The 27,051-nt window shown below is 46.4% G+C and overlaps 1 long non-coding RNA gene across 1 annotated transcript in view; it reads left to right on the forward strand.

Moving 5' to 3' along the window:
• The window catches only part of LOC147111576 (uncharacterized), a 35,714-nt gene extending 11,136 nt beyond the window's left edge, over window positions 1-24,578 (forward strand). Inside the window, exons 2-3 of the long non-coding RNA XR_015079847.1 lie at window positions 9,803-9,871; window positions 24,224-24,578. This is a non-coding gene — a long non-coding RNA (uncharacterized LOC147111576). The remainder of the gene's footprint in view (window positions 1-9,802; window positions 9,872-24,223) is intronic.
• The last annotated feature ends 2,473 nt before the right edge of the window (window positions 24,579-27,051 follow it).

Genomic DNA, 27,051 nt, shown 5'->3' on the forward strand with positions numbered 1-27,051 from the left:
CAGGTCAGTGACCTTTCGTCAAAACCCTAATAAAACTGTTGCTGTTTCTTTTCAAGGAAATGATGAGGAGAGCATCTGCACAATCAGTGCATAATTACACTTCAACCAAACCTATTAGAATGGCTGCGTAACAGAAGGACCTCTCCTTCCTGAAACAAGACACTCTGGTTAATATCAATTGCCATGTCTTTTATTTTTACAGGGAGGTTTTGTACTGGTCAGCCGTGTACTGAAGGAGCAGGGAATTTGCCTGCTGTAGAGAGCAATGAGCGCTAACCCTTGTCTTTGTGCTTCATCTTCCTCACGTTAGTGACCATTCAATGGATGTGATATAAATCTGTGCTTTGGGAATATCCAGTCAGGCTGCGGTCCCTATGAGAATAGCCTGCTCCTGCATTCTCTATTTATTAGCTTCTGTCACCATCCTAACAGCCTTAGGACTCGCTGAGTGAATAGATTTGAAAGGAAATGAGGCAGGGACACTTTTAATTTGAGATTTTTGAAATTGTTCTGCTTTTAACTTTTACCCTGCTGGATAAAGAGGAAATTACAGCCTAGAACTGATTGTTGGATTATTACGTCCACCTGAGAGGGTGGGCTAGAAATTCAGTTCTGTAACATCCAGTTTTTCGGTGCTACGGGTGCCGCTTTGTGTTCAAAATGGTGTCCGCGCAATACACGCATAATTCTGGTGTGGGCCATGCCGGATGCCATCTTGGTAAAGGCCAAAAATGAGGCGTCCTTTACCCATGTCTGAAGTAGGCGTTAGCCCATTAACATATGCAAATAAAGGGCCTAACACCTGCTTCTGCTCACTCTTACAAATTTGGTTTGCTCCTGAGGCAGCCAGCACCAGTGCTGATTGCCTGTGGTAAAACCACCGCTAAACAGCACGGAATTACAAAAAGGTAAGTACTTACCATAATCATTGCCGCTCCCAATCCCGAGATCACCAAGCTCACTCCCAACTCTGATCTCCATGCCCCCCAATCTCTCCCCAGCTCCAGCCCCGTCCTCCTAGCCACCCCCTCAAGAGCACTCCCAACCCCCAACAATACTCCAGACCCCTGCGATCTTCTTCCCCGACCCCCAACATGCCTCTTATTGGACTCCAAGCCCAGCTGTTCCTCTTCCAGATGCCCGCAATCTTCTTCCCCGACCCCCGACAGCCCTCTGATTGCACTCCAAGGCCCAGCCGTTCCTCCACAATAACCCCCGCGATCTTACCCAATCACTTGCCTGAAAATTGGCGCATGAACCTGTGCAGGCTTCTACCGCTGCAACATCTGCATGATAATGAGGTCCAAGGCCCAAAATCCCGGGCTCCTTGGATCTCCCCATTTGAACGCGGGCTGTTAGCACTCTGCAGGAAAGATGACCAAACTTCTAGGCTGGCAGGTTTTAATATGTCATCTGAAAGACAGCAGCTCCCACAGTGCAGCATTTCCTCAGTACTGCACTTAAATGTCAGCTTAGATTGGTAGCACAATGATGCCTTTTAACATGATGCAGATCATTTCATTGTGTGTTTGTCAACAAAGATTTATCAAGCATTTCCTCATGGAGATGAAGCCCTTTTATGTGGAGTTTGGCTTTTCTGTCAGTGATTCACAACCATTCACATATTTGAATTTTTGAGCACTGTAGATCTGGACAACATTTGAATGCGTCCCTTAGAATTTGCAGTGAGACATGTCATTGTCAGTAATTATGATTAACCTGTCCTAGCTGACATTAGGTTTAAATTTCCATTGCAATCAATCTTAAAGCTGTCTTTTCTGTTTAACCTTTAACTGACTGCTTTGATTCCAAGTTAGAGCAGCAATGTATAGGTATAATGGAAAGGCAGGGATAGATAAGTAATGTCTAATTTACTTTAAACTACTCTGGTCGGACATCTGTGAGGTGAGGTGATGGACGGCCCTTGGAGTAATGAATTATGGGAAATACACTGAGGGATTTGTCATTGGCTACAGTTTCACTGTACCTACTTCTCATCACTCTTCTGAAGACTTTTTTTGGCTCATTTGTTTTATTGTCATATAAGATATATCTCAATGACTGTGTTGCAATTCGAATTTGACCACGAATTTGTCCTTGCTGACCTCCACTAACTCTCTATCCTTGTTTTAATAAATCCTTATCTTAATCTACAACCTTAACCCATCCTACTCTGCATCCTCATCCAGCCCTATGTCCCGCTTCACATCCTCTGTTCCAACCCCCTTCTCCCTGCTCACACATCTCACTACCACACTCTGGAGTTCCCTTCATAAATCCCACCTTTATAAGTATCCTTAAAACCTACGTTCTCACCAATGCCTTTAGCACCCTTCCCTTACCCCTTTTCCTACTTCTGCTTGCGTCTGATGCCCATCTGTGAAGTTCCTTGGGGTTCTGCTCGAGTCTGATGCCCATCTATGAAGCTCCATGGGGTGTTGCCTATTTTAAAGGCACAACAACCCAGGTTGTGGATTTCCTTTTAGCAAAACTTTTATTTTGTGAGAGAACAGTTGTACATTATTGTCATCACAAACAGTTGAAGCAACAATTAATTTTGTGGTGACAAGTTGTTTCAGTGTGCTTGCAACAACATAATACAAAGTTTCCCAAACAACTTTCATGAAAGTGTTGTGCCTTTAACAGAGTCTTGTAATATTCCACAGTAACAGTGTATCGGAATAGTAATTGAAGTGTGGCTGCATTTGAAAGCTAAGGTTCCATTTAATCAAGCGCTGTATTCCCACAGCATGGCAACAGTTACATCAAATGTGACATTGGATTTTATACAATCTCAGTTGTGACTCATCACATCCACTTTATAGCACAAAATATTGCAATGCTATCATCACAGGAAATTATAGCAAATAGTAAAGGAAGGCATGAGTGAGAAAGTAATGCTGATTAAAATATAAAGAAGCCGATAATAAATTTTGCTGATTGCTATTACTATGTGACCATCATGCTGCATGAGTGTTTCCTTTAATAGTCAACATTTTTATCAGGGCTATTTTATTTTGAACAGTATGAAAATTTCCTGAGACATTTATTATGGAGAAGTTACTGGCCTCAGAAGGACTGCCTTAATTCCTTGTTAATGCTGCTGGCTCTTGTCTGTTTTTATTTATTCCAACTCTCCCTTATAATGTCCTAATCACATTATTACTAATCAGCTGATAATTAAAAAAAAAATTTAACAGGTGCACATCTCGCAATTTGTTTTGGAATCATGTCTGTTTGTCGCTCCAGACTGCCCCTACTGGAAATTTATGTCATTCATTTTATTCTAAATTTAAAATGACATGCTCTGTCTCTTCACCTCTCATAGACCTTCCCTTTTGTTCTTTCATCCCCTCCCCCATTTCCCACTTGCTTTTTCATCCGTTTCATTTCCTGCTGTTTTCTCGGTTCTGACGAAGGGTCTTCAACCTGAAACGTTAACTCTGTTTCTCTCTCCACGGATGTTGCCTGGCCTGCTGAGTTTTTCCAGCGTTTTCTGTTGTTATTTCGGATTTCCAGCATCCGCAGTATTTTGCTATCATATTAGTGTTTGGTTCACTGCCACCTCTCTTCTAGGAATGCCCACCTGGAAGAAGTTCTGCTCTTCTTTCGACGGGATACCTGCCCTATTACCATCTCGTCTCGCCTTGAATATCTCTTAATGTCTCTTCACCTCTCATAGACCTTCCCTTTTGTTCTTTCATCCCCTCCCCCATTTCCCAGCTCTCAAACTTGCTTTTTCATCCATTTCATTTCCTGCTTTTTTTCTCAGTTCTGATGAAGGGTCTTCGACCTGAAACGTTAACTCTGTTTCTCTCTCCACGGATGTTGCCTGGCCTGCTGAATTTTTCCAGCGTTTTCTGTTGCTCTGAAATTACTTTGCTTAAATGTAACAGCTGTGACCTGTGGCTACCTGGACATTAAATGTTGCTTCATAAATTTTATGGTGAATGATATTTAAGCAGTAACATTTTGGGGGGAAATGTGTGAATAATTGCACTAAAACACGTGCTGTTTGATACAGTGAATTAATGAATATTCATATCAAATAGCTGTCAACCCCCCTAATAGAACAATAAATACATCTTTCACTGACGGTAAAAACATTTTGTGCAAAAATTGATTCAAGAGCATATATAGGACTTGAGTACATAATCCAGGCTGGCACTCCAGTGCAGTGCTGAGGGAGTGCTGCTCCGTTGGAGGTGCCGTCTTTCGGATGAGACGTTAAACCGAGGCCCCGTCTGCCCTCTCAGGTGGATATAAAAGATCCCATGGCACTACTGTGAAGAAGAGCAGGGGAGTTCTCCCCAGTGCCCTGGCCAATATTTATCCCTCAACCAACATCAGTAAAACAGATTATCTGCTCATTATCTCATTACTATTTGTGGGACCTTGCTGTGCGCAAATTGGCTGCTGCATTTCCTATATTACAACAATGACTACACTTCAAAAGTACTTCTTTGGCTGTAAGGCATTTTGGGACATCCTGAGGTTGCGAAAGGTGCTAAATAAATACAAGTCTTTCTTTTTTCTATAAGCCTAGCCCAGGAACTTCCTCGGAGCTGCTCCCATTTCACCACCACTACTTCGCTGGAAGTGTAGCAGAATTTCCATTTCCATGGTTTCAAAATGGATGCAATTTCTCATACTGGTCGACTCATATGAGTCAGTACAAAAGTATAAATTGCATCAGTCACTACAATAGGACGTGGAAGAAACATACTTGGTCTCACAACACACTGGACCATATCGTCAAGTACTTCACTACTGTTACATAAGCAAAAGTAGCAGCTGCTTTGAATTCAACAAGATCCTATAAACAGCAATGAGATGAATCCCCACTTTGATGGTGTTGGTTGAGGGTTAAATGTTGGGCAGGACATTGGGAAAACGCCCCTGCTTTTTTTTTTTGAATGGCGCCATAGGCAGACAGTTTAACGTCTTATCTGAAAGATGGCACTCCCTCGGTACTACACTGGTTATGTTCTCAAGTCCTGGAGTGGGACATGAATCCACTGCCGTCTGACTCAAAGATGAGACTGCTACTAATTGAGCCAAGCTGATACTTAAATGTAGCATTCAAATTATTACTCTCAGTTGTAATTGCATGCATTTTTGGGACTTTTTTGGTCACACAGATTTTACTTGAACTTTGGTACTTATGATTTTAAATGATTTTGTACATTTTTTTTATTGAGAAACCAAGGTGAAGGACCAAGGCCTGTAGTACAGGGAATCAACAAGGTTGAAAGAATTAAAGAGAAACTGAAATAAAACAGGAAGTAACAGTTGGTTGACATCAAACTTTTAAAAACTGGAAGATTGTAAGCAGAGAAAAAAAAAACAACAAAGGTAAGGAGTTCCCAAAATTCTGAGGCCCAGAGAAAATATGAGTTGGATAGACATCAGTGTGTAAGTCTTCAATTGAGTGAGAATGCAGGGAGGAGGAAGAACATGGTTGACGGCCTGTTTGCAGCCTGGAGCAAAAGAAGAAGCATTGACGGTAATATTGATAAATGGAGAGATAGAAAAAAGATTGCAATGTAAAGAGAGAGGTTGGCATCTAGAGGTGAGAGAGGTTGCTACTAAATGAAGAGGTTTTTTGTGAAACCCGTTCAGTCGTGGAAAAACAGTGTTAATCAACAACTCTGTTATAATTGTATCATGCTGCTACTAGGATGGTAGAAGGTGAACTAGACGGACCGTGGTCTTTTTTAATCTAACAATTCCTATGTTCCTAAAGAGCATGGCCAGGTATGCAAATAGAATGTATGACTTGAATAGATTTATACACTGTTTGAGAGTTGTTGAGCAGGCCAAGAATGTGCATAGAAGAGAAACACTCTTGGTGGAACAATTTTAGGTAGGAGGATTACTTTTGGTTGGAATTGCGAGAGGTGAGAAAAAAAATGGATGGAAATTTAACCCAGCCCAGAGGTGGGCGCACAGTTAAAGTAGCTGTGCAGAGCCTAATCCCTCTGTTCCTGTTCGATTCCCACCCACCGCTCCCTGAACCGGGGCTTTATTTTAGGCGGCACAGATGCTTGCCTGACTTGGGCAGAACTCTTATTAATATCTGCGAATCAGGGTCCATGATGTCATTGGAACTCTGATGACATTTTGACAGCCAATAAGCCCTCCATGGGTGCCCTGCTCAGTAAAACCTGTAAAGGAAGAAGAGGGGACCCTCTAAGGTAAGTGAAAATTTTAATTAGTAGGGCCAGGAGCGACAGGAAAGTCTGGGCATTTTCTGCCTGTGCTCACTCCCTGCCTACAAAATGGCCCCTGATCCTTCCCTTTCCCTCCCCCATGAGTTACCTTGGTGTCGATGGTGGGCTCCGGGGCCCCATGATTCTGACCTACCCAAAGCCGGCCAGCTGCCTCATTTCACTCATTTTGGTCGGGCAGCTGGCCAGCGGAATGTAAGTGAGGACCAGGAGTTAAAATAGCCCAGACCTCAAATTGGTAACATGGGACAAGTTTGATTCTTGCTTTACCGCACCCTCCCCCTGACCCTCCCAAAGCCTGCTCCCAGTTGAAGCTCGTCCCCCTGCTGCTTTTAAAAATTAAGAGAAACACAATTTTCACTGTTCCATTGAAGGGAGTAGATCAATACATAGTAATGGGACAGTTCTGATCTTAGGTAGAATTTTTTACTCATGAAAATTGGCTGGACACTTAATGAAATATTGTTACCAGAGGTATAGGTGCTGATGGAGGTACTGGTGCTGATGGAGGTACTGGTGCTGTTGGAGGTACTGGTATTGTTGGAGGTACTGGTGCTGATGGAGGTACTGGTATTGATGGAGGTACTGGTGCTGGTGGAGGTACTGGTGCTGATGGAGGTACTGGTATTGTTGGAGGTACTGGTGTTGTTGGAGGTACTGGTGCTGATGGAGGTACTGGTGCTGGAGGAGGTACTGGTGCTGATGGAGGTACTGGTATTGTTGGAGGTACTGGTGCTGATGGAGGTACTGGTGCTGATGGAGGTACTGGTGCTGTTGGAGGTACTGGTGCTGATGGAGGTACTGGTGCTGATGGAGGTAATGGTATTGTTAGAGGTACTGGTGCTGATGGAGGGACTGGTGCTGATGGAGGTACTGGTATTGTTGGAGGTACTGGTGCTGATGGAGATACTGGAATTGTTGGAGGTACTGGTGCTGATGGAGGTACTGGTATTGTTGGAGGTACTGGTGCTGATGGAGGTACTGGTACTGTTGGAGGTACTGGTATTGTTGGAGGTACTGGTGCTGATGGAGGTACTGGTACTGTTGGAGGTACTGGTGCTGATGCTGATGGAGGTACTGGTGCTGATGGAGGTACTGGTGCTGATGGAGGTACTGGTATTGTTGAAGGTACTGGTGCTGATGGAGGTACTGGTGCTGATGGAGGTACTGGTGCTGATGGAGGTACTGGTGCTGATGGAGGTACTGGCATTGTTGGAGGTATTGGTGCTGATGGAGGTACTGGTGCTGATGGAGGTACTGGTGCTGATGGAGATACTGTTGTTGTTGGAGGTACTGGTATTGTTGGAGGTACTGGTATTGTTGGAGGTACTGGTGCTGATGGAGTTACTGGTGCTGTTGGAGGGACTGGTGCTGTTGGAGGGACTGGTCCTGTTGGAGATACTGGTGCTGATGGAAGTACTGGTTCTGTTTGAGGGACTGGTACTGTTGGAGGTATTGATGCCATTGGACCTACTGGTGATACCTTATTTCCATTGAAGCTCTGCTACTGGTGGAAGCAACAAATTCATATAAATGGAACTGGACCTACAAACAAATACAGATAACAGGCATCTAAATGACGTATAATAATAAGTAGTCTTCCAAAGCCACAGGATAATAAACATCACAACACCGCCATAGAACTCAAGTATAGGCCTCATGATCAGTTTCATGTATGTATGTGCCGTTTGTGCAGATTGATAAGCTTCAGTTTTTTTGGGAGAGAGGTGCATGCAGTGAAATCTGCAGTTTTGAATCTCAGAAATTTAGAGGAAACTGGGGGCCGTTGTGGCTATAGCTTATTGACCTTTCACCTTTTAAGATTTGGACTTCAATTACACCAAACTACCAGATAGAAATGACTTTTTTAAACTGTAAGGATTACTAGTAAAAGAAAGTCCTAGTGCTTGTGAATCTGCAGCACATATCAGGGTAAATATTGCGAGTCTGCTCCTAGTGAGTAACCTTGCTGAGTGGGAGAGTGGGTCAAATAATTGTATGCAGAGGTCAACACACCTAATTTTAGGAACTGTGCTCAATGGCCAATTTTGCTGTCATATTGCAAATGCATAACATGTATTCCCTGTTCCTTGCTTTGAATTATTATATTTATATTTGGAATACTTCAGTCTTGCTAAGAAGAAGCTGTATTTGTTATTGGATTCGGTAATGAGAATGTACAACATTCTCAGATCTGTAGTGATCCTACAAAGAAAATCCAAGTTGGACACAGCACAGAAAATGGCAAAATAACACAATGAATAAATAAGTTGTGGGTTCTTGTTTTTTTTAGTACAATTTCAAAATAGCTGCCTTCTGTTTCCAGAATCTCAGAAAGCATAGCAATTTACACCCAACAAGTGGTGTGACATCCTGGTCTCATTCAATAGCTGGGACTTGCTAATGGGCTGTGTTTCTTTACTGTCTAGCAAATTGTCATTGCACTCTCATTATTCCCCTATTTACTTTTCCTGGTGCATTTGCATTTATCGATGTGTACAGAGAAAAGATCAAGGGGCGAAAATTCGCTTGCACCCCCTTTGGGGCGCTAACTTCGCCGGGGCGCTACCACTGAATTTACGGCACAGGGGTGCTAACTTTTTCGGGGCACTAAAAGTAGCGCCCTACGCAGGCGGCAGGGCACCACTGGAAGCACTCCCCCTCCTCCCTGGGGTGCTATGATTGAATATCGCGGTGTTACGTGCAACAGCACCACGTGCCTCGGCACATAGCGCTACGGTATTGCAGGCCTCGGTGCGCATTGCGCACTGGGCCCTGCTGGACCACCGGGCAGCAGGGTGCCGGGAAAACAGCCCGGCACTCAAGAGGAGTGCCAGGCTGACCAATCGCGGCCGGCACCCCTCTTAAAAAAGTGGAAGGGGGCAGGTGCTGGCAGGCGGCCAGAAAAAAATGGCCGCCCAGCACCTGACCTTTAATTTGCGCCGCCGCGGCCGCAAAAACACTACCTTGACCCTGTCAGACATATTGTCCAGCGGCAGGTATGGGGACGTGACCGAAGTTTGTGGCCGGGGTGCTACGCATAGCGATGACGTCATCGCCGGAGGCGTAGCACCACGGGGCACTACCAGCTACCGCCGCCGCTAACCTCCCGCTGATGGATAAGTAAATTCACCAGCAACTCATACAACCCAATCACACCCCAATAAGAAAACTTTTCTATGGTTTGCTAAGATAAGGCCTGATGCTGTTTTAAAAGAACATTATTCATTGCTGCTCAAATTTAAAAATTGCTTGTAAGATTTTCCATAGTACTACTTTAATACATTTGTTTGTTGTCACGTATTGAAAAACTGTTAATTTAAAACAGGTCTTGAGAATGACTTGATATTTCATTGCCATATTTATACCATGACTCATTATTATCTAGAGAAATTGCAAAATTTTACTTAATCTTAGTGAATATTTTGCTTGTATTATCTTGTATGGTCATCTGCCCTAATCTCTCATGTGGCTCGGTGTCAAATTTTGTTTGATAACATTCCTGTGAAGCGCCTTGGGACGTTTTACTACATTAAAGGTGCTATACAAATACAAGTTGTTGTTACATTAAGGTGAGGGATGTTGCTGCAGCACTTTCCCGCCAGATTCTTGGACTGGGCATAGCATGGACTCCAAACAAGGTAAAATTTTAGCTTCTTTTCCCCAACAATGTTCCTGAACCCTAAGGTCATTAGAGTATACCCTACTGCGCCAGGGTTCTATGTACACATCTGTTCCCTCTGCCCCTGTTCTATGTACACGTCTGTTTCCCCTGCCCCTGTTCTATGTACATGTCTGTTTCCCCTGCCCCTGTTCTATGTACATGTCTGTTTCCCCTGCCCCTGTTCTATGTACATGTCTGTTTCCCCTGCCCCTGTTCTATGTACATGTCTGTTTCCCCTGCCCCTGTTCTATGTACATGTCTGTTTCCCCTGCCCCTGTTCAATGTACATGTCTGTTTCCCCTGCCCCTGTTCTATGTACACTTCTGTTTCCCCTGCCCCTGTTCAATGTACATGTCTGTTTCCCCTGCCCCTGTTCTATGTACATGTCTGTTTCCCCTGCCCCTGTTCTATGTACATGTCTGTTTCCCTTGCCCCTGTTCTATGTACATGTCTGTTTCCCTTGCCCCTGTTCTATGTACACTTCTGTTCCCTCTGCCCCTGTTCTATGTACACTTCTGTTTCCCCTGCCCCTATTCTATGTACACGTCTGTTTCCCCTGCCCCTGTTCTATGTACACGTCTGTTTCCCTCTGCCCCTATTCTATGTACACGTCTGTTTCCCCTGCCCCTGTTCTATGTACACGTCTGTTTCCCCTGCCCCTGTTCTATGTACACGTCTGTTTCCCCTGCCCCTGTTCTATGTACACTTCTGTTTCCCCTGCCCCTGTTCTATGTACATGTCTGTTTCCCCTGCCCCTGTTCTATGTACATGTCTGTTTCCCCTGCCCCTGTTCTATGTACATGTCTGTTTCCCCTGCCCCTGTTCTATGTACATGTCTGTTTCCCCTGCCCCTGTTCAATGTACACGTCTGTTTCCCCTGCCCCTGTTCTATGTACACGTCTGTTTCCCCTGCCCCTGTTCTATGTACATGTCTGTTTCCCCTGCCCCTGTTCTATGTACATGGCTGTTTCCCCTGCCCCTGTTCTATGTACACGTCTGTTTCCCTTGCCCCTGTTCTATGTACATGTCTGTTTCCCCTGCCCCTGTTCTATGTACATGGCTGTTTCCCCTGCCCCTGTTCTATGTACATGTCTGTTTCCCTTGCCCCTGTTCTATGTACACGTCTGTTCCCTCTGCCCCTGTTCTATGTACACTTCTGTTTCCCCTGCCCCTGTTCTATGTACATGGCTGTTTCCCCTGCCCCTGTTCTATGTACATGTCTGTTTCCCTTGCCCCTGTTCTATGTACACTTCTGTTCCCTCTGCCCCTGTTCTATGTACATGTCTGTTTCCCCTGCCCCTGTTCTATGTACATGGCTGTTTCCCCTGCCCCTGTTCTATGTACATGTCTGTTTCCCTTGCCCCTGTTCTATGTACACTTCTGTTCCCTCTGCCCCTGTTCTATGTACACTTCTGTTTCCCCTGCCCCTGTTCTATGTACATGTCTGTTTCCCCTGCCCCTGTTCTATGTACATGTCTGTTTCCCCTGCCCCTGTTCTATGTACACGTCTGTTTCCCCTGCCCCTGTTCTATGTACATGTCTGTTTCCCTTGCCCCTGTTCTATGTACACGTCTGTTTCCCCTGCCCCTGTTCTATGTACATGTCTGTTTCCCCTGCCCCTGTTCTATGTACACGTCTGTTTCCCCTGCCCCTGTTCTATGTACATGTCTGTTTCCCCTGCCCCTGTTCTATGTACACGTCTGTTTCCCCTGCCCCTGTTCTATGTACATGTCTGTTTCCCCTGCCCCTGTTCTATGTACATGTCTGTTTCCCCTGCCCCTGTTCTATGTACACGTCTGTTTCCCCTGCCCCTGTTCTATGTACATGTCTGTTTCCCCTGCCCCTGTTCTATGTACATGTCTGTTTCCCCTGCCCCTGTTCTATGTACACGTCTGTTTCCCCTGCCCCTGTTCTATGTACATGTCTGTTTCCCTTGCCCCTGTTCTATGTACACGTCTGTTTCCCCTGCCCCTGTTCTATGTACATGTCTGTTTCCCCTGCCCCTGTTCAATGTACACGTCTGTTTCCCCTGCCCCTGTTCAATGTACACGTCTGTTTCCCCTGCCCCTGTTCAATGTACACGTCTGTTTCCCCTGCCCCTGTTCTATGTACACGTCTGTTTCCCCTGCCCCTGTTCTATGTACACGTCTGTTACCCCTGCCCCTGTTCTATGTACACTTCTGTTCCCCCCTCTAAGCGGAGTGAGACTCCCTGGAAGGGGGGAGTCAGTTATGTCCTTGACACCCAATTTACACTCCATGCTTAAATTGGTGTGGAGTAGTTTTGACTTCACATAAACCCTAAATCTGTGGAGTATGTATGCCCCAGTATATAACCCCAGCATAATTCTAATTATTAGTAATGCTCATCTGTAAAGCTTCAATTTCTTAGATAGATATTTGGGCGGGATAAAATCATGAACCTTTTCTTTATAAATGGGTTTATAATGTTGTTACATATAGTGCACAGAGGAAACATCCTAGTTCTTCAGCTAGACTTCTCAATAACCTAACATCATTCCATAGGTTCAACTTTGAAAGCACAAAGTAGTCCTGATGATAATCTGCCACAGGAATATGGGAACACTGTGACTTGAGTCAACGGATACAGATGTTAAAATCATTTTGGTTTAGATTTTGGATGCAATGGTCACCCATTGTCGAATTTTGCTGATTTAACTTATGAAATTTGACCTGCTCTGCTATTGTTTTGAAATCAACTCAATTACATCCATCATAAAATGAAATCCAGCTAAGAATACTTGAAGAGAAAATGTTTACAGGGCTATGTGGAAAGAGCAACGGAGTGACATTAACTGGATAGCTCTACCAAAGATGGGCCAAATGGTCTCGTTCTGTGCTGTATCATTCTATGATTTTATGAATGTATCTGTTCCCAAAGTTCTGCCTTCCTTCTTTCTAAATGTGAATAGAGGGGAATGAACTCACATTCCGAGGTGAGCACATTTAGTGTTCCTTATACAAATAATGACATCTACTGGCATTTTTTGGCATTGGATTCATGGTTAGGGTTGCCATTCTCTTTGTGATTTTCCACTGACACTTCATAATATCTCCAGCCTACACAATGAAAGCAGTCACAAATTGTCTCTCGTCAATGAATGCTTTGCTGAGATGGGAAGCCATGTTGTCAGCAAAAGGCTAGAAACAATTTGCTGCCACAGAGCAAACTCAAATTTCAGGTCAGATATTGGCTGGGGCATCACTCAGCTGATATCAGCTAGCAATTCCTCAGTGAATATCTCCACTGAAATGATGTGGAACGGCATCATCCCATTACTGGGTTTAATCCAACACAGTTAACTCTCAACCTTTTGTGCCGAGTCTGTGAGAGACTTCCCCCACCCTTCTTCAAATGAGCACATAAACATAGAGTAATGCTTAAAGAAAGCATGTTGTTGGCATTTCACATTTGCTCACTGTAGCTAAATGACTGTTTCAGAGCTGCAGAAAATGGGGAGAAAATTCGGTACCTTAGCGCCTCCCATTATCACCAGCAGATGGCACTAATGGGGTGCTAGAGCATTATCACTGGGGCAAGGTGAATCCAACGCCGCATGCCAAATCCTGCAATCCCCTCCCCCCCACCCCCCGCAGCACAGCTGCTAACAGTTATCGGCGGGAGCTTCAACACCAGATGGATCGTGATGTCAGTGAGTGTGTAACGTTCACTGACCACCCGATCTGCTAAATTGAATGTCGCCACCTACCTTAACGCCTGGAATAAACAGCGACAGGAAGAGCTGGTGTGAAGCACCAGGAAGCCACCTCCAGAGACGTTATTTAAAGGGAACATCAGTAATGAGTCGCAACTGTAGGTTAATGGAGTTTCAATGCTTTCTGAAATAACAACAGAAAACGCTGGAAAAACTCAGCAGGCCAGGCAGCATTAATGAGGGCTTTACTGGCAGTTGACCTCGCCCTGCAGGATGTACGGTGGATGGAGCAGAGGCAGCAAGAAAGACTGAAACATGTGCCCAGAAGGAGGAGGAGGGCCAACAGGGCTCTCACAGGAGGCCTTACCCTCTGAGGGTATTCCGAGAGCACTTCTCCTACCTCCAATTAAGCAAGGAGCAGTGTATTAGAAGGCTCCACTTCTCCAAGATGGTGGTCACAGAACTCTGCCACCTCCTGCAACCAGACCTCCAGCCTCAGATCAGGGTGACCATGGTTCTCTCAGTGGCAGTCAAGGTCACTGTTGCCCTCAATTTCTTTGCCAGAGGATCCTTCCAGTCTGCAACAGGAGACATAGCTAACATCTCACAGTTCACTGTCTATCGCTGCATCCGGAAGGTCATAGAGGCTCTCTACAGTGGGAAAATGGACTACATTTCCTTCCCCATTACCAGAGAGAAGCAGGACAAACGTGCATGTGACTTTGCCAGGTTAGCGGGATTCCCTGTGGTGCAGGGCACCATTGACTGTACCCACGTGGCTTTGCAGGCACCCCATAACAATCCAGAGATCTTCCCTGACCGCAAAGGCTACCACTCACTTAATGTGCAGTTGGTGTGTGACCACAGACAGCTAATCCTTAATGTCAATGCCTGCTATCCTGGCAGCAGCCACAATGCCTTCATCCTGTGCCAGGCCAGTGTGCCAGCACTCTTCCAGCCACCACGTCAAGCTCACAGCTGGCTGCTCAGAGATAGGGGCTCTCCACCTGGCTCATGACTCCCCTCTGCAACCCCAACATCTTATAATGAGAGCCATGCTGCCACCAGGAACATCATCGAGCAGACCATCAGCGTGTTGAAGCAACAGTTCCGCTGCCTTGACCGCTCAGGAGGAGCCCTCCAGTACTCGGCTGAGTGGATATCAGATTTCGTGGTGGTGTGCAGCACGCTCCACAACTTGGCTATCATGAGGGCCCAGCCCTTGCCACCAGGGATTACGGGACCACCTCAGGAAGAGGAAGAGGAAGAGGGAGAGGAGGAGGGGCAGGAGGACAAGGAGGAAGAGGAAGATGAGGAGCACAACGAGGAGGATGAGGAGGAGCAGGAGCAGAATGCCCTCGACATGCTCTGGGCCTGGGAGACCCAGCTGTAGACTGCACCACCTCAGCATGGGCGGCAGCAGTCTGGGCTGGCTGGATGACAGGCAGTGACAAGGGCAATGGCAGAGTGGCAGCGGTGGGAGCAGGAACACTGTCATGCTGAGAGAGGACAGCAGGTTCCTGCTCCACTGACCCACTGCCACTCCCCTGGGGCAGCACCTCAGCATCCCTAGCAATTTTTTAGGGCACAGATTGCTGGCCTGCTGTCTGAGATTGGATGCCATTAAGCATAGACAACATTACAGCACTAAGACGTTGCGTCGCTTCCGCCTGTGCTGCAATGGAAGCTGCCAGATCACCATCACACGCAGCATCAGGTCTGGGTTGCCATGGTCTCTCTGGGAGTCTACTATCCTTTGCAGACTGGAAATGATGGGCTCCATGGTGTGCGCAGAGCCTTGTGCAATGTTGGAGGTAGAATTCTCCATGATCCTTATCATTGCTGAGAGGCTCTCGGGCACCCTTGTCATTGCACCTATCATCTCCGTATGCAGGCCCATCACCCTTCTTCTAAAGGCCTCCCCATCAAGGTCCTCATCTGAGTCCTGTGCAGCAGAACTCGTGCACGAACTCATCCTCTGGGGAGCTGGCCCCCGAGCTACCCTTTCCCCCTGGCCTTGCTGCAGCCCACTAGTCCCCGATGACTCACCCTGTACAGATTCCACTACTATACTAGCCTCTAAAGAATGCGTAGTGCCAGTATCTGAGCTGATGCCTGCGGGTGAGACATGCAGTGACACGGTGTGTTCTTCATCTTCCTCTTCTCCTGCCTCGCTCTCTACGATACCCTCAGGGACAGGCTGCTCAGGTAATTGATTATTTGAAAGCATAAAGACACAAGAGTCGGGTTAAGGTGAGGGGAGGGGGGCAGGAAGGGAGAAATGCATGCATACAGCATGATTAGCTGGAAAGTGCGAAACACTTGTGGGGGGAAAGTGGGATGTGAGAAGGAGTAGGGATGAACATACCATTATTGTCCCCAAGGGGGTCAATGTCATTGGTGGCCACGGCACCCACCACCTGGCGCCCAATAATCTGCAGCACTCTATTTTCCAGCACAGACAGTGGTTGGGTATCGGCTTGTCCCCCGCCTGTGCGCTCCTGCTCCCTCCTTTTGTGAACCACCTTGGCCTGCAAGAGAAGGGAAAGTGTGTGAGTGAGTGTGGAGCAATGCGTTTGGGTGATGTGCCTGCCATAGTTGAATAGCTGCCATTGAGTGTAAGGTGCGAGATGTGGGTGTGAGTGTTGGTAAGTAGAGATTGTTGGTGGGTGAGTGCTGTGGATGTGGTGCTTTGGGCAGTGTGTGAAGACTGTGGTTCAGATGATGGTATGTAGCATTTGTTGAAGCATTGACTCACCCTGACCACCCGAGTGAGGTCGTTAAATTTCTTCCTGCACTGTGTGTGGGTCCAGGGGACCACAGTGATGTCCGAGACATGCTGCGCTACCTCCCTCCACATGGTGCGGAAGACTTGCGGCGAGGGCCTCTAGCCACTTGCCAGGTAGAGCACCGCCCTCCATTTCAACACAGCGAACACCAACGCCTCCAATGCTTGATCACGGAATCTGCAGGCTCTCTCCCTGGGGCGTGGATCTGCCATGAGTACACCTGCTTCAGTCCTCTGGCTTCTTCTCTTTGACCTGCTGCTGCTTGCTGAGGCAGCTGCACAGCCAGCAATGCTGAGAATGAGGTTCTGATGCATCAATGAACCTCCCCATTAAGTACTGTAAAAAGCCTGTGGCAATCATGACTTGCGATTAGACTGCACCTGATATTGGTCCACCCTTTGAGTGTAACGCCAATGAACTGGGCTTAAAGATTTGAATTAGGACTCCAATCATTTATTTGAGCAGTGAACACAAATTTTGCGTGTGGTCTAAAACATTAGCGCCTGGCGCTAATTCTCCAACTTTTCTAATGATACTGCCCATTCCTGGGCTATAATAAATTTCTAGCCCAAGGTTTCTTCTGATTGAAACTATTGGGCTCGAATTTCACAGGGCCGTGGAGGCAGGAATGGAGGCATGTGGGGTGATAAAATTGCAAAAAGGGGCGGGCGGGCCCAACCCTGCCTCCATCCCGCCTCCAAGCAATTTTCAAGAAATCGTGTTTACTGCTCCCATCTCCGTCCCGCCTCCAAGAGGCGGGATAGGCTCTTAAGGCCCTTAACAAGCATTAAATTGCCTCTATTATCTCATTTTGAAAGGCCTTTGTGATTTTAACCCTTTTCCTACGTGAAGCACACGACGGTGAAACCTGACGGGAGCACAATTGGACTGCTGACTATTAGCTGCAGCTCCACCAGTAAATAGAATATTTGATCAGCCATCATTTGCAGGTGGCAGGACTTTGTTGTCTCAGATCTGAGGGAACTTTTAGAAGGCATAAACACAGCTGTGGAAGTTTGGAGCCTGACACCCATCTCCAGTGTGACCTCCTGGGAAACCCCTCTAGCCACCTTGACTGAGCGCTTCCTCAACTGAGGCATATACCAGAAGCATGGGAGCCATTTATTTCCTTCCCTTCTGGACATCAGATGAGGACGAAGACCAGCCGCGGCAGCAGCAGATCCAGGAACAACAGCAGCACCAACAGCAGCAGCACCAACAGGAGCGCCAGGGTCTCCAGAATCGTCGTGGTTTGCTGTGCACTTCACAACATGGCACAGCGACGTGACTTGCAGATTCTTGAGGACCAAGTGGCTCCTCACATACCCTCCTCAGATGAGGAGGAGGAAGAGGAGTTGGAGGAGGAGGAGGAGGAGGAGAGCGAAAACAAACATCTTGCAGAGGCCCATCAACCAGCGGCAGCAGTACGCAAGAACATTGCTGGTCGGGATGCAAGGAACACACTCATCTTGGCCAGATTTGTTTAGATTAGCCAATCAAGCACTTTTGCCTTGCAGCTTCTTACCAGAGCTTCGACAATGGCCAAGAACCAGTGGATTCCTAACAATTTAAGAACATAAGAACATAAGAAATAGGAGCAGGAGTAGGCCAATCGGCCCCTCGAGCCTGCTCCGCCATTCAATAAGATCATGGCTGATCTGATCCTAACCGCCAATCCACTATCACAGAACCATCTCCTGAATCTAACAGAATTAGACACACGAAATAGGAGCAGGATCAGGCTACACGGCCCCTGGGCCCGCTCCGCTACCCACAGGGCCATGATCGATCCGAACCTAGACTCATGTCCAAATTCCTGCCTGCTCCCCGTAACCCTTAATTCCCTTTACTTCTAGGAAACTGTCTATTTCTGTTTTAAATTTATGTAATGATGTAGCTTCTACAGCTTTTTGGGGCAGCATATTCCATGGACCTACCACCCTCTGAGTGAAGTAGTTCCTCCTCATCTCAGTTTTGAAAGAGCAGTCCCTTATTCTAAGACTATGCCCCCTAGTTCTAGTTTCACCCATCATCGGGAACATCTTCCCCGCATCCACCCGATCCAACCCCTTCACAATCTTATACGTTTCAATAAGATCGCCTCTCATTCTTCTGAACTCCAATGAGTAGAGTCCCAATCTACTCAACCTCTCCTCATATGTCCATCCCCTCATCCCCGGGATTAACCGAGTGAACCTTCTTTGTACTGACTCGAGAGCAAGTATGTCCTTTCTTAAGTATGGACACCAAAACTGTACGCAGTATTCCAGGTGCGGTCTCACCAATACCTTGTACAACTGAAGCAATACCTCCCTATTTTTATATTCTATCCCCCTAGCAATGAAAGCCAACATTCCATTGGCCTTCTTAATCACTTGCTGCACCTGCATACTAACCTTTTGAGTTTCGTGCACCAGGACCCCCAGATCCCTTTGTACTTCAGTACTTTCCAGTTTCTTGCCATTAAGATAATAACTTGCTCTACGATTTTTCCTGCCAAAGTGCATAACCTCACACTTTCCAGTATTGTATTCCATCTGCCAAATCTCTGCCCACTTACTTAGCCTGTCTATGTCCCCTTGCAGGTTTTTTATGTCCTCCTCACTCACTACTTTCCCTCCCATCTTAGTATCATCTGCAAACTTTGATATGTTACACTCGGTCCCCTCCTCCAAATCGTTAATATAGATTGTAAAGAGTTGGGGACCCAGCACTGACCCCTGCGGAACACCACTAGTTACTGATTGCCAGTCTGAGAATGAAGCATTTATCCCAACTCTCTGCCTTCTGTTAGATAGCCAATCCTCTATCCATGCCAGAATATTACCCCCAATCCCGTGATTTTTTATCTTAAGCAATAATCTTTTGTGTGGCACCTTGTCAAATGCCTTTTGGAAGTCTAAATACACTACGTCCAATGGTTCCCCTTTATCCACCCTATACGTTACTTCCTCAAAGAACTCCAGCAAATTTGTCAAACATGACTTCCCCTTCATAAAACCATGCTGACTTTGTCCTATTAAATTATGATTATCCAAATGTCCTGTTACTGTCTCCTTAATAATGGACTCCAAAATTTTACCTACCACAGGTGTTAGGCTAACCGGTCTATAGTTTCCAGCCTTCTGTCTACTGCCCTTTTTAAATAAGGGTGTTACATTAGCAGTTTTCCAGTCTGCCGGGACCTTTGCCAAGTCCAGGGAGTTTTGGAAAATTATTACCAATGCATCCACAATCCCTACCGCCACTTCCCTCAAGACCCTAGGATGTAAGCCATCAGGTTCAGGTGATTTATCCGCCTTGAGTCCCATTATTTTACCGAGTACCACTTCCTTCGTGATTTTGATCGTGTTTAGCTCCTCCCCCCCCTTTAGCCCCCTGTTTGTCCAGTGTTGGGATATTCTTAGTGTCTTCTACTGTAAAGACTGATGTAAAATATTCATTCAGTGTTTTTGCCATCTCCATATTTCCCACCATTAATTTCCCGGTCTCATCCTCTAAGGGACCAACATTTACTTTAGCCACCCTTTTTCTTTTTATATAACTATAAAAACTCTTACTATCTGTTTTTATATTTTTTGCTAATTTACTTTCATAATCTATCTTCCCTTTCTTAATCAATCTTTTTGTTATTTTTTGCTGTATTTTAAAGTTTTCCCAATCCTCTATCCTCCCACTAGATTTGGCTACCTTATATGCCCTTGTTTTTAGTCGAATATTATCCTTAATTTCTTTACTTAGCCACGGATGGCTGTCTTTTCTTTTACACCCTTTTCTTCTCAGTGGAATATATATTTTTTGGAAGTTGTAAAATAACTCCTTAAATGTACACCACTGATCATTTAATCTATTTCCCAATCCACTCTACTCAATTCCACTCTCATACCTTCATAGTCTCCTTTATTCAAGCTTAGCACGCTTGTTTGAGATCCAACCTTCTCACCCTCTAATTGAGTATGGAATTCAAACATGTTATGGTCACTCATTCCAAGGGGATCCTTTACTAGGACATTTTTAATTAATCCTGTCTCGTTACACAGGACCAGATCTAAGGTTGCTTGCCCCCTGGTCGGTTCAGTTACATACTGCTCAAGAAACCCATCCCTAATACACTCAATGAACTCATCCTCAAGGCAGCCCTGCCCAATTTGATTTGTCCAATTAATATGATAGTTAAAATCCCCCATAATTATAGATGTTCCCTTATTACAAGCCTCAACTATTTCCTGATTGATACTCCGTCCAACAGAGTTGCCACTGTTTGGAGGCCTATAGATTACGCCCACTAGTGTTTTTTTCCCCTTATTATTCCTTACCTCCACCCAAACTGTTTCATTATCCTGATCTTTTGACCCAATATCATTTCTCTGTATTACAGTGATTCCTTCCTTTATTAACATAGCCACCCCACCTCCCCTTCCTTCCTGCCTGTCCTTGCTGATCGTTATTTGACCACCATACTGACAATTGCAAGTAATCCTAAGCCCTCAATGTGGAAGTCCCATTAGCGAAATGACACATGCCACAACTGCAGCAGTAGCCATCAGATTTTTTATTTACAGTAACCACCTGATGGCTTTTTAATATGAAACATCAAATTTCACCCAAGTGACTACCCTTGTGAATATTTGTGCAGTATCTTCCTCTTACCTGTGCTCTTACATGGTGCTTCCCCTGTGGCTTCAGCAGATGTGGAGGCCCCTTGCTCAGTTTCTTGCTGCTCCTGTCTCTACACCTTTGGCGGGCATCCTCTGGGGTTGCGAACCTGTGAGGGCTCGCCAACAGTCTGCTGTTCCTGCGGCTGTGCAGGGGTTGAGACGCCGATCTCAGTTGGGTGTGGACTCTAATGGGGCACTGACCGAGGGCTCTGCAGTAGCATGGAAGTGTGCGCGCTTGGAGAGGAGCCTCCACTTCCTTGATATCTGCCACCAACTTCCCTCTCATGGGTCAGGTCCCCCTCAGCGCTTGCAAGTGGCTTGAAAGCACCTTGCTGCACATCAGGGTGGCCATGGGGACCTGTATCTGCACTGGCAGTCCTACTCAGAAGGACTTCTGGTCTGGTTTCTTTGTTCAATAGATGACCATCTCTCCTCCAGAGATGTCTTTCTATTCAGAACACTCACCATGTTCTCTGCACTCTGGCGACTTATCATTCTTTCCATGGTGATGCGTTCATGGGCCAATGACTCCACAAAGGCTCTGCTCATGTTCGCAATGGACTCCTCCATTCGCTCCACACTCGCAGCGACCCTGGAGACAAAACCTGCCAGAGACTCCTGCATCTGTTCCTGGAGTTCCAGCACCGTTGATCTTGTGGATGGACCCAGAGGCAGAAGGTCGACATGCAGCTGAGCCGAGCTTGGAGAGTCCTGCACCCTCTGACTAGGACTCTCCACTGCTGTCCCTGCCTCCACCATCTGCTGATGCTCACTTGTGAGCTGTGATACACCAGGTGACAACACTACTCTATCTCGCGAAGGTCCCACCGAGGTGTGAGTGTCTGCGCTGGTGCTGGGTGCACTGAATTCTGGTGACGCTGTGCCCTCAGAGGTTGCAGCTTCCTCTGAGGAGTCTGGATGCTCAGGCTCTTCCTCCTGGCTAGTGGGGACGGGTGCTTGTGATGGTCCTGTGGGGGAGTAAAGGAGAGAGTCAGAGATGTGATGCCAAGGTTACATGCACATTGCATATTGCAGATGATCATAAGTCTATCTGTTAGAGCTTCAGAATCATTATCAGCAACTCATGCAATGTCAATGAGAGAGATGGAAAACTATTCTGTCACCAGCTTGCTGTGATGCACCCGTCTGTCCGTCCCCCACTTGCGCATCGTCCTCGAGTCCATGATCTTCAGGACTGCATCCTCCCAAGGGGTGAGCTGGGCTACTGAGGGTGGCCCTTCTCCTGTCCTCGCTCTTTCCCTCTTATTGTGAGCTCTCTTTTCCTGCAATGAGGGAGACAAGTGGAGTTTGAGTGAGAATGAAGGAGTGAGTGTAGAGAATCCATAGCATAGATGCTTAGAAGGAGACAAAGATGGAGTGAGGTGGCAAGACCAAGGGCCCTCCCTGTGTGTTGTAAGTTGTTTTCATAGTATCACAGTGATATGGAGTGTGAGGGCTGCATAGTCGAATAGTTAGGTGAATGTGACCATAGAGAGAGGGGGAATGGGTAAGGGTGCATGGATGTCAGTGTCAAGTGGAGGAAGCGATTGCTAAAGCTAAGTGCTGGTGAGGAGAGGCAATGGGGATCAGATTGAGGGTGATGCGAAAGTCATACTCATTTTTCCAGTGCGCAGAAAGTCATGAAACCTCTTCCTGCACTGAAGCCAGGTTCTACGGGTTATCGACAAAGAGTTAACCTCCTGGGCCACCTGGATCCACACAGGCTTGGTCTGCTGGGGAAGCTTCTTCCTCCCTGAAGAAGGGAATAGCACCTCTTTATGAGCTCTTGCTCCCTCCACTAAAGCTTGCAGGGCAACGTCATCAAACCTGGGAGCAGACCTAGGTCTCTCGCTGGTCATTCTGCCTCCAGGTCCCTCTAACATGAAAGGCTAAATGGTTGGCAGTCTGCAGAAAAAGCAAGGCTTGTTGCAGACCTTAAATGCAGCAGCAATGATGACATCATCGGAGGCGAGTTTCAGACTGAAAAAGCGAATTAGGCCATGGGTTCCCACACGCTGGAACTCAATTGCCCACTTAAGTTAAAATCGCATCATTCTCCCACATCGATTTAGAATCAGGTGGCTAACACAAAAAGCGGATGACACGACCCCAGCCCGCCACAGTGACAAAATCCAGCCCATTATGTCTATGGGCAAGAAATCAATTCAGTGCAAGATTTTTCAGAGTTCTACTGAATTTCACTAAAAAGATATGAATCAATGGATTATATACTTGGCCCTTAATATTTTTAACGTGTTGAAGTTGTTTTATTAATTAAACATTAGTATCAGACTGCAGTGTGAGACATGATGTTGCCACTTATACATCAGTTAACTAAACGTAGACATTTTTCAAAGACTATAATAGAGGCATTCGGCTACAGGCCCACGTTATTCAAATTTGTATATGTAGAATGTCTTGGCTGACCCACTTAGCAATAAGTGCCTTTCAGAACATCCCAAAGTTCTTTACAGCCAATTAAATACTTTTGAAGTTTAGTTACTGTTGTAATGTAGGGAACGTTGCAGCCAATTTGTGCACAGCAAGCTCCCACAAACCACAATGTGATAATGACCAGATCAACTGTTTTACTGATGTTGATGGAGTGATAAATATTGGCCAGGACACCGAGGATAACTGCCCTGCACTTCTTCGAGTAGTGCCATGGGATCTTTTACACCCACCTGAGAAGGCAGACAGAACCTTGGCTTAATGTATCATCTGAAATGCGGCACCTCAGTGCTGCACTGGAGTGTCAGCCTAGATTTTTGTAGTCAAGTCTCTGGAGTGGGAACCCACAACCTTCTGACTCAGAGGCGAGTGTGCTATCAACTGAGCCACGCCTGACACTCCTAATCATCTAATCTTCCTAGTTCTTTGCATGCATGTTAGAACACAATTATTGTTATTCTTGGATCAGTACTTACAAATAAATCCTTTTAGTGATAATTCTGGGATTGATATATCACCCTGTGATGGAAAGACTCAAAGTGCTTCACACAGCAAATTACCGTTTGACACATTGTGAGTATTTTTAGGCGGGTAATGCGGAAGCTATTTTGCATCAGCAACATCCCAAAAACAGCAATGACCAATAGATCTCGATCAGTCAATCTATTTTTATTGGTGCTGTTGAATGATGTTAACCAGGACACCTGCTCTTCTTCGAAAAGTGCCTAAAGAGCTTTAACTTTCCACCTGAACAGGCAGACGCAGGCCCTTGGTTTAATGTCTCATTCGAAGGAAGGCATCTCCAACAATGCATCCCCAGTACTCCAACGCTCTGCTGAGAGAGAGCTGCAACAGTGGAGGTACCATCCTGAGGTGTTCGTGCTGAGATCCTGGTGTCAAACCTGACCGAGAGGTGACAGTGCCACCAGCTGAGCCAAGCTGACACACAAACAATCAAATGCTAGACTGTGAAAATACTACGGAAATGTGCTAATCCTTCTCCTGTATCTCATTAGTCTTTCTTTCAGTAATTCAGTCTAAAGAAAAAAAACGTGTACACAGAAGTGATCAAATGTTTAAACTGTACTTAAGCTATCTATGAGAAAATTTGGTGTTGATTCATTGTGTTGCATTGACCATTCTAAAGGGGTACGGTAGTGCAGTGAGAATTTGAATTCATTTTAAAAAAGGAAATAAAAAGCTGGTATCAGTAAAAAGTGACCATGAAGCTGTCGGAATGTTGTACAGGAAACTCTTTGGTATCCGGCACCGACGGGACCAGGATGGTGCCGGTTGATTAAAAATTCCGGATAACGGAGAGGGTTATCTACCGAGGCTATTTTTAACAAACAAAAATTAAAAATCAAGAAATTTGCAGTATACAGTAATTGGACTTCCGACAGCGCCAAGAAGCCGAGTAGTGGCAGTTTGGAGAACTACCCCCACTGACTAACTCGGCCACCACGGGAGACTCGGACTCGGCAACATTTCTGGTTATTGAGGTGTTGTTTTCGGAGTATGAATTTTGCCGGTTAATAGAGAATTCTGGATATTTAGGTGCTGTTTAAACGAGAGTTTCCTGTAAAAAACCATTGGTTCACTAATGTCCTTTATGGAATGAAACCTGCCACCCTTACACAAAACCCCATCATTCCAGTCCCAAACCAATGTGATTGACTCTGCCCTTTGAGGTGGCCAAGCATGTTGTGTTACTCTGTTGTATCAAACCACTACAAGTAATTCTAGAAGACAGTCCACCTCCACCTTCTAAGGACAATTAGGGATGGGCAATAAATGCTGGCCTTACAACAACAGCAGCAACAACAACTTGTATTTATATAGTGCCTTTAACGTAGTAAAACATCCCAAGGCACTACACAGGAGTATTATAAGACAAAAAATTTGACACCGAGCCATTAAGGATAAATTAGGGCAGGTGACCAAAGAGCTTGGTCAAAGAGGTAGGTTTTAAGGAGCGTCTTAAAGGAGGAAAGAGAGGCAGCGAGGCAGAGAGGTTAAGGCAGGGAATTTCAGAACTTAGGGCCTAGGCAACAGAACGCACAGCCACCAATGGTTGAGCAATTATAATCAGGGATGCTCAAGAGGGCAGAATTAGAGGAGCGCAGATATCTGGGGGGGTGGGGGGGTTGTGGGGCTGAAGAAGATTACAGAGATAGGGAGGAGCGAGGCCATGGAGGGATTTGAAAAAAAGGAGAATTTTGAAATCGAGGCGCTGCTTAACCGGGAGCCAATGTAGGTCAGTGAGCACAGGGGTGATGGGCAAACGGGACTTGGTGCGAGTTAGGACACGGGCAGCCGAGTTTTGGATGACCTCAAGTTTACGTAGGGTAGAATGTGGGAGGCCAGCCAGGAGTGCATTGGAATAGTAAAGTCTAGAGGTAACAAAGGCATGGATGAGGGTTTCAGCAGTGGATGAGCTGAGACAAAGGCGGAGATGGGCGATGTTACAGAGGTGGAAATAGGTGGTCTTTGTTATGCTGCGGATATGTGGTCACTTCAGGGTCAAATATGACACCAAGGTTGCAAACAGTGTGGTTCAGCCTCAGACAGATGTTAGGGAGAGGGATGGAGTCAGTGGCTAGGGAACGGAGTTTGTGGCGGGGACCGAAAACAATGGCTTCGGTCTTCCCAATATTTAATTGGAGAAAATTTTTGCTCATCCAGAACTGTATGTCGGACAAGCAGTCTGACAATTTAGACACTGGAGGGGTTGAGAGAAGTGGTAGTGAGGTAGAGCTGGGTGTCGTCAGTGTACATGTGGAAACTGACGCTGTGTTTTCGGATGATGTCGCCAAGGGCAACATGTAGATGAGAAATAGGAAGGGGCCAAGGATAGATCCTTGGGGGACACCAGAGGTAACGATACAGGAGAGGGTAGGGAAGCCATTGCAGGTGATTCTCTGGCTACGATTAGATAGATAAGAATGGAACCAGGCAAGTGCAGTCTCACCCAGCTGGATGACGGTAGAGAAGCGTTGGAGAAGGATGGAGTGGTCAACTGTGTCAAAGGCTGCAGACAAGTCAAGAAGGATGAGGAGGGATAGTTTACCTTTGTCACAGTCACAAAGGATGTCATAGAGTCATAGGCCTAGAAATTCATTAAGGCGCTGCCAGCTTTGCGGCCAGTTAAAGAGGGCTTCTGCGCCAAAAATGAGTTTGCGCTGATATTCAGCACAGCGGTATTGGCGGCGGTAGCCGTTAGCGCTGCGCCGGCACGATGACGTCATCGGTGTGCGCAGTGCCCCGGTTCCGCCCCGAAACCGGCCCGATCCCCATATTTAGTAGCGGCCGCCTCCTCCGAAGCGGCTGCAAACAGCGACCAAAAAACGGGGCCGTGCTGTAGCCTTAGTGGGGCGCTTTAAAGGGGAAGGTGCGGCCGGCCCCTTTTTCGGCGGCCGCCTGCCCGCACCTCCTTCCCCGGCCTCCTCCACCCCCCCCCCCCGCGGCATTGCCGGCTGCTTTCCGCGAACCCGGCACTTCTCCGTGGTGCCGGGCTCATTTGCCGGCACTCTCCAGCGGCGATCTCCCCGTTGCAGGCAGCTCCCCCTTAAGAGAAGGAGGA

The sequence above is a fragment of the Somniosus microcephalus genome, chromosome 10 (genome assembly GCF_052327205.1).
Source record: "Somniosus microcephalus isolate GS21.2 chromosome 10, FLI_Smic_1.0, whole genome shotgun sequence".
NCBI lineage: Eukaryota > Metazoa > Chordata > Chondrichthyes > Squaliformes > Somniosidae > Somniosus > Somniosus microcephalus.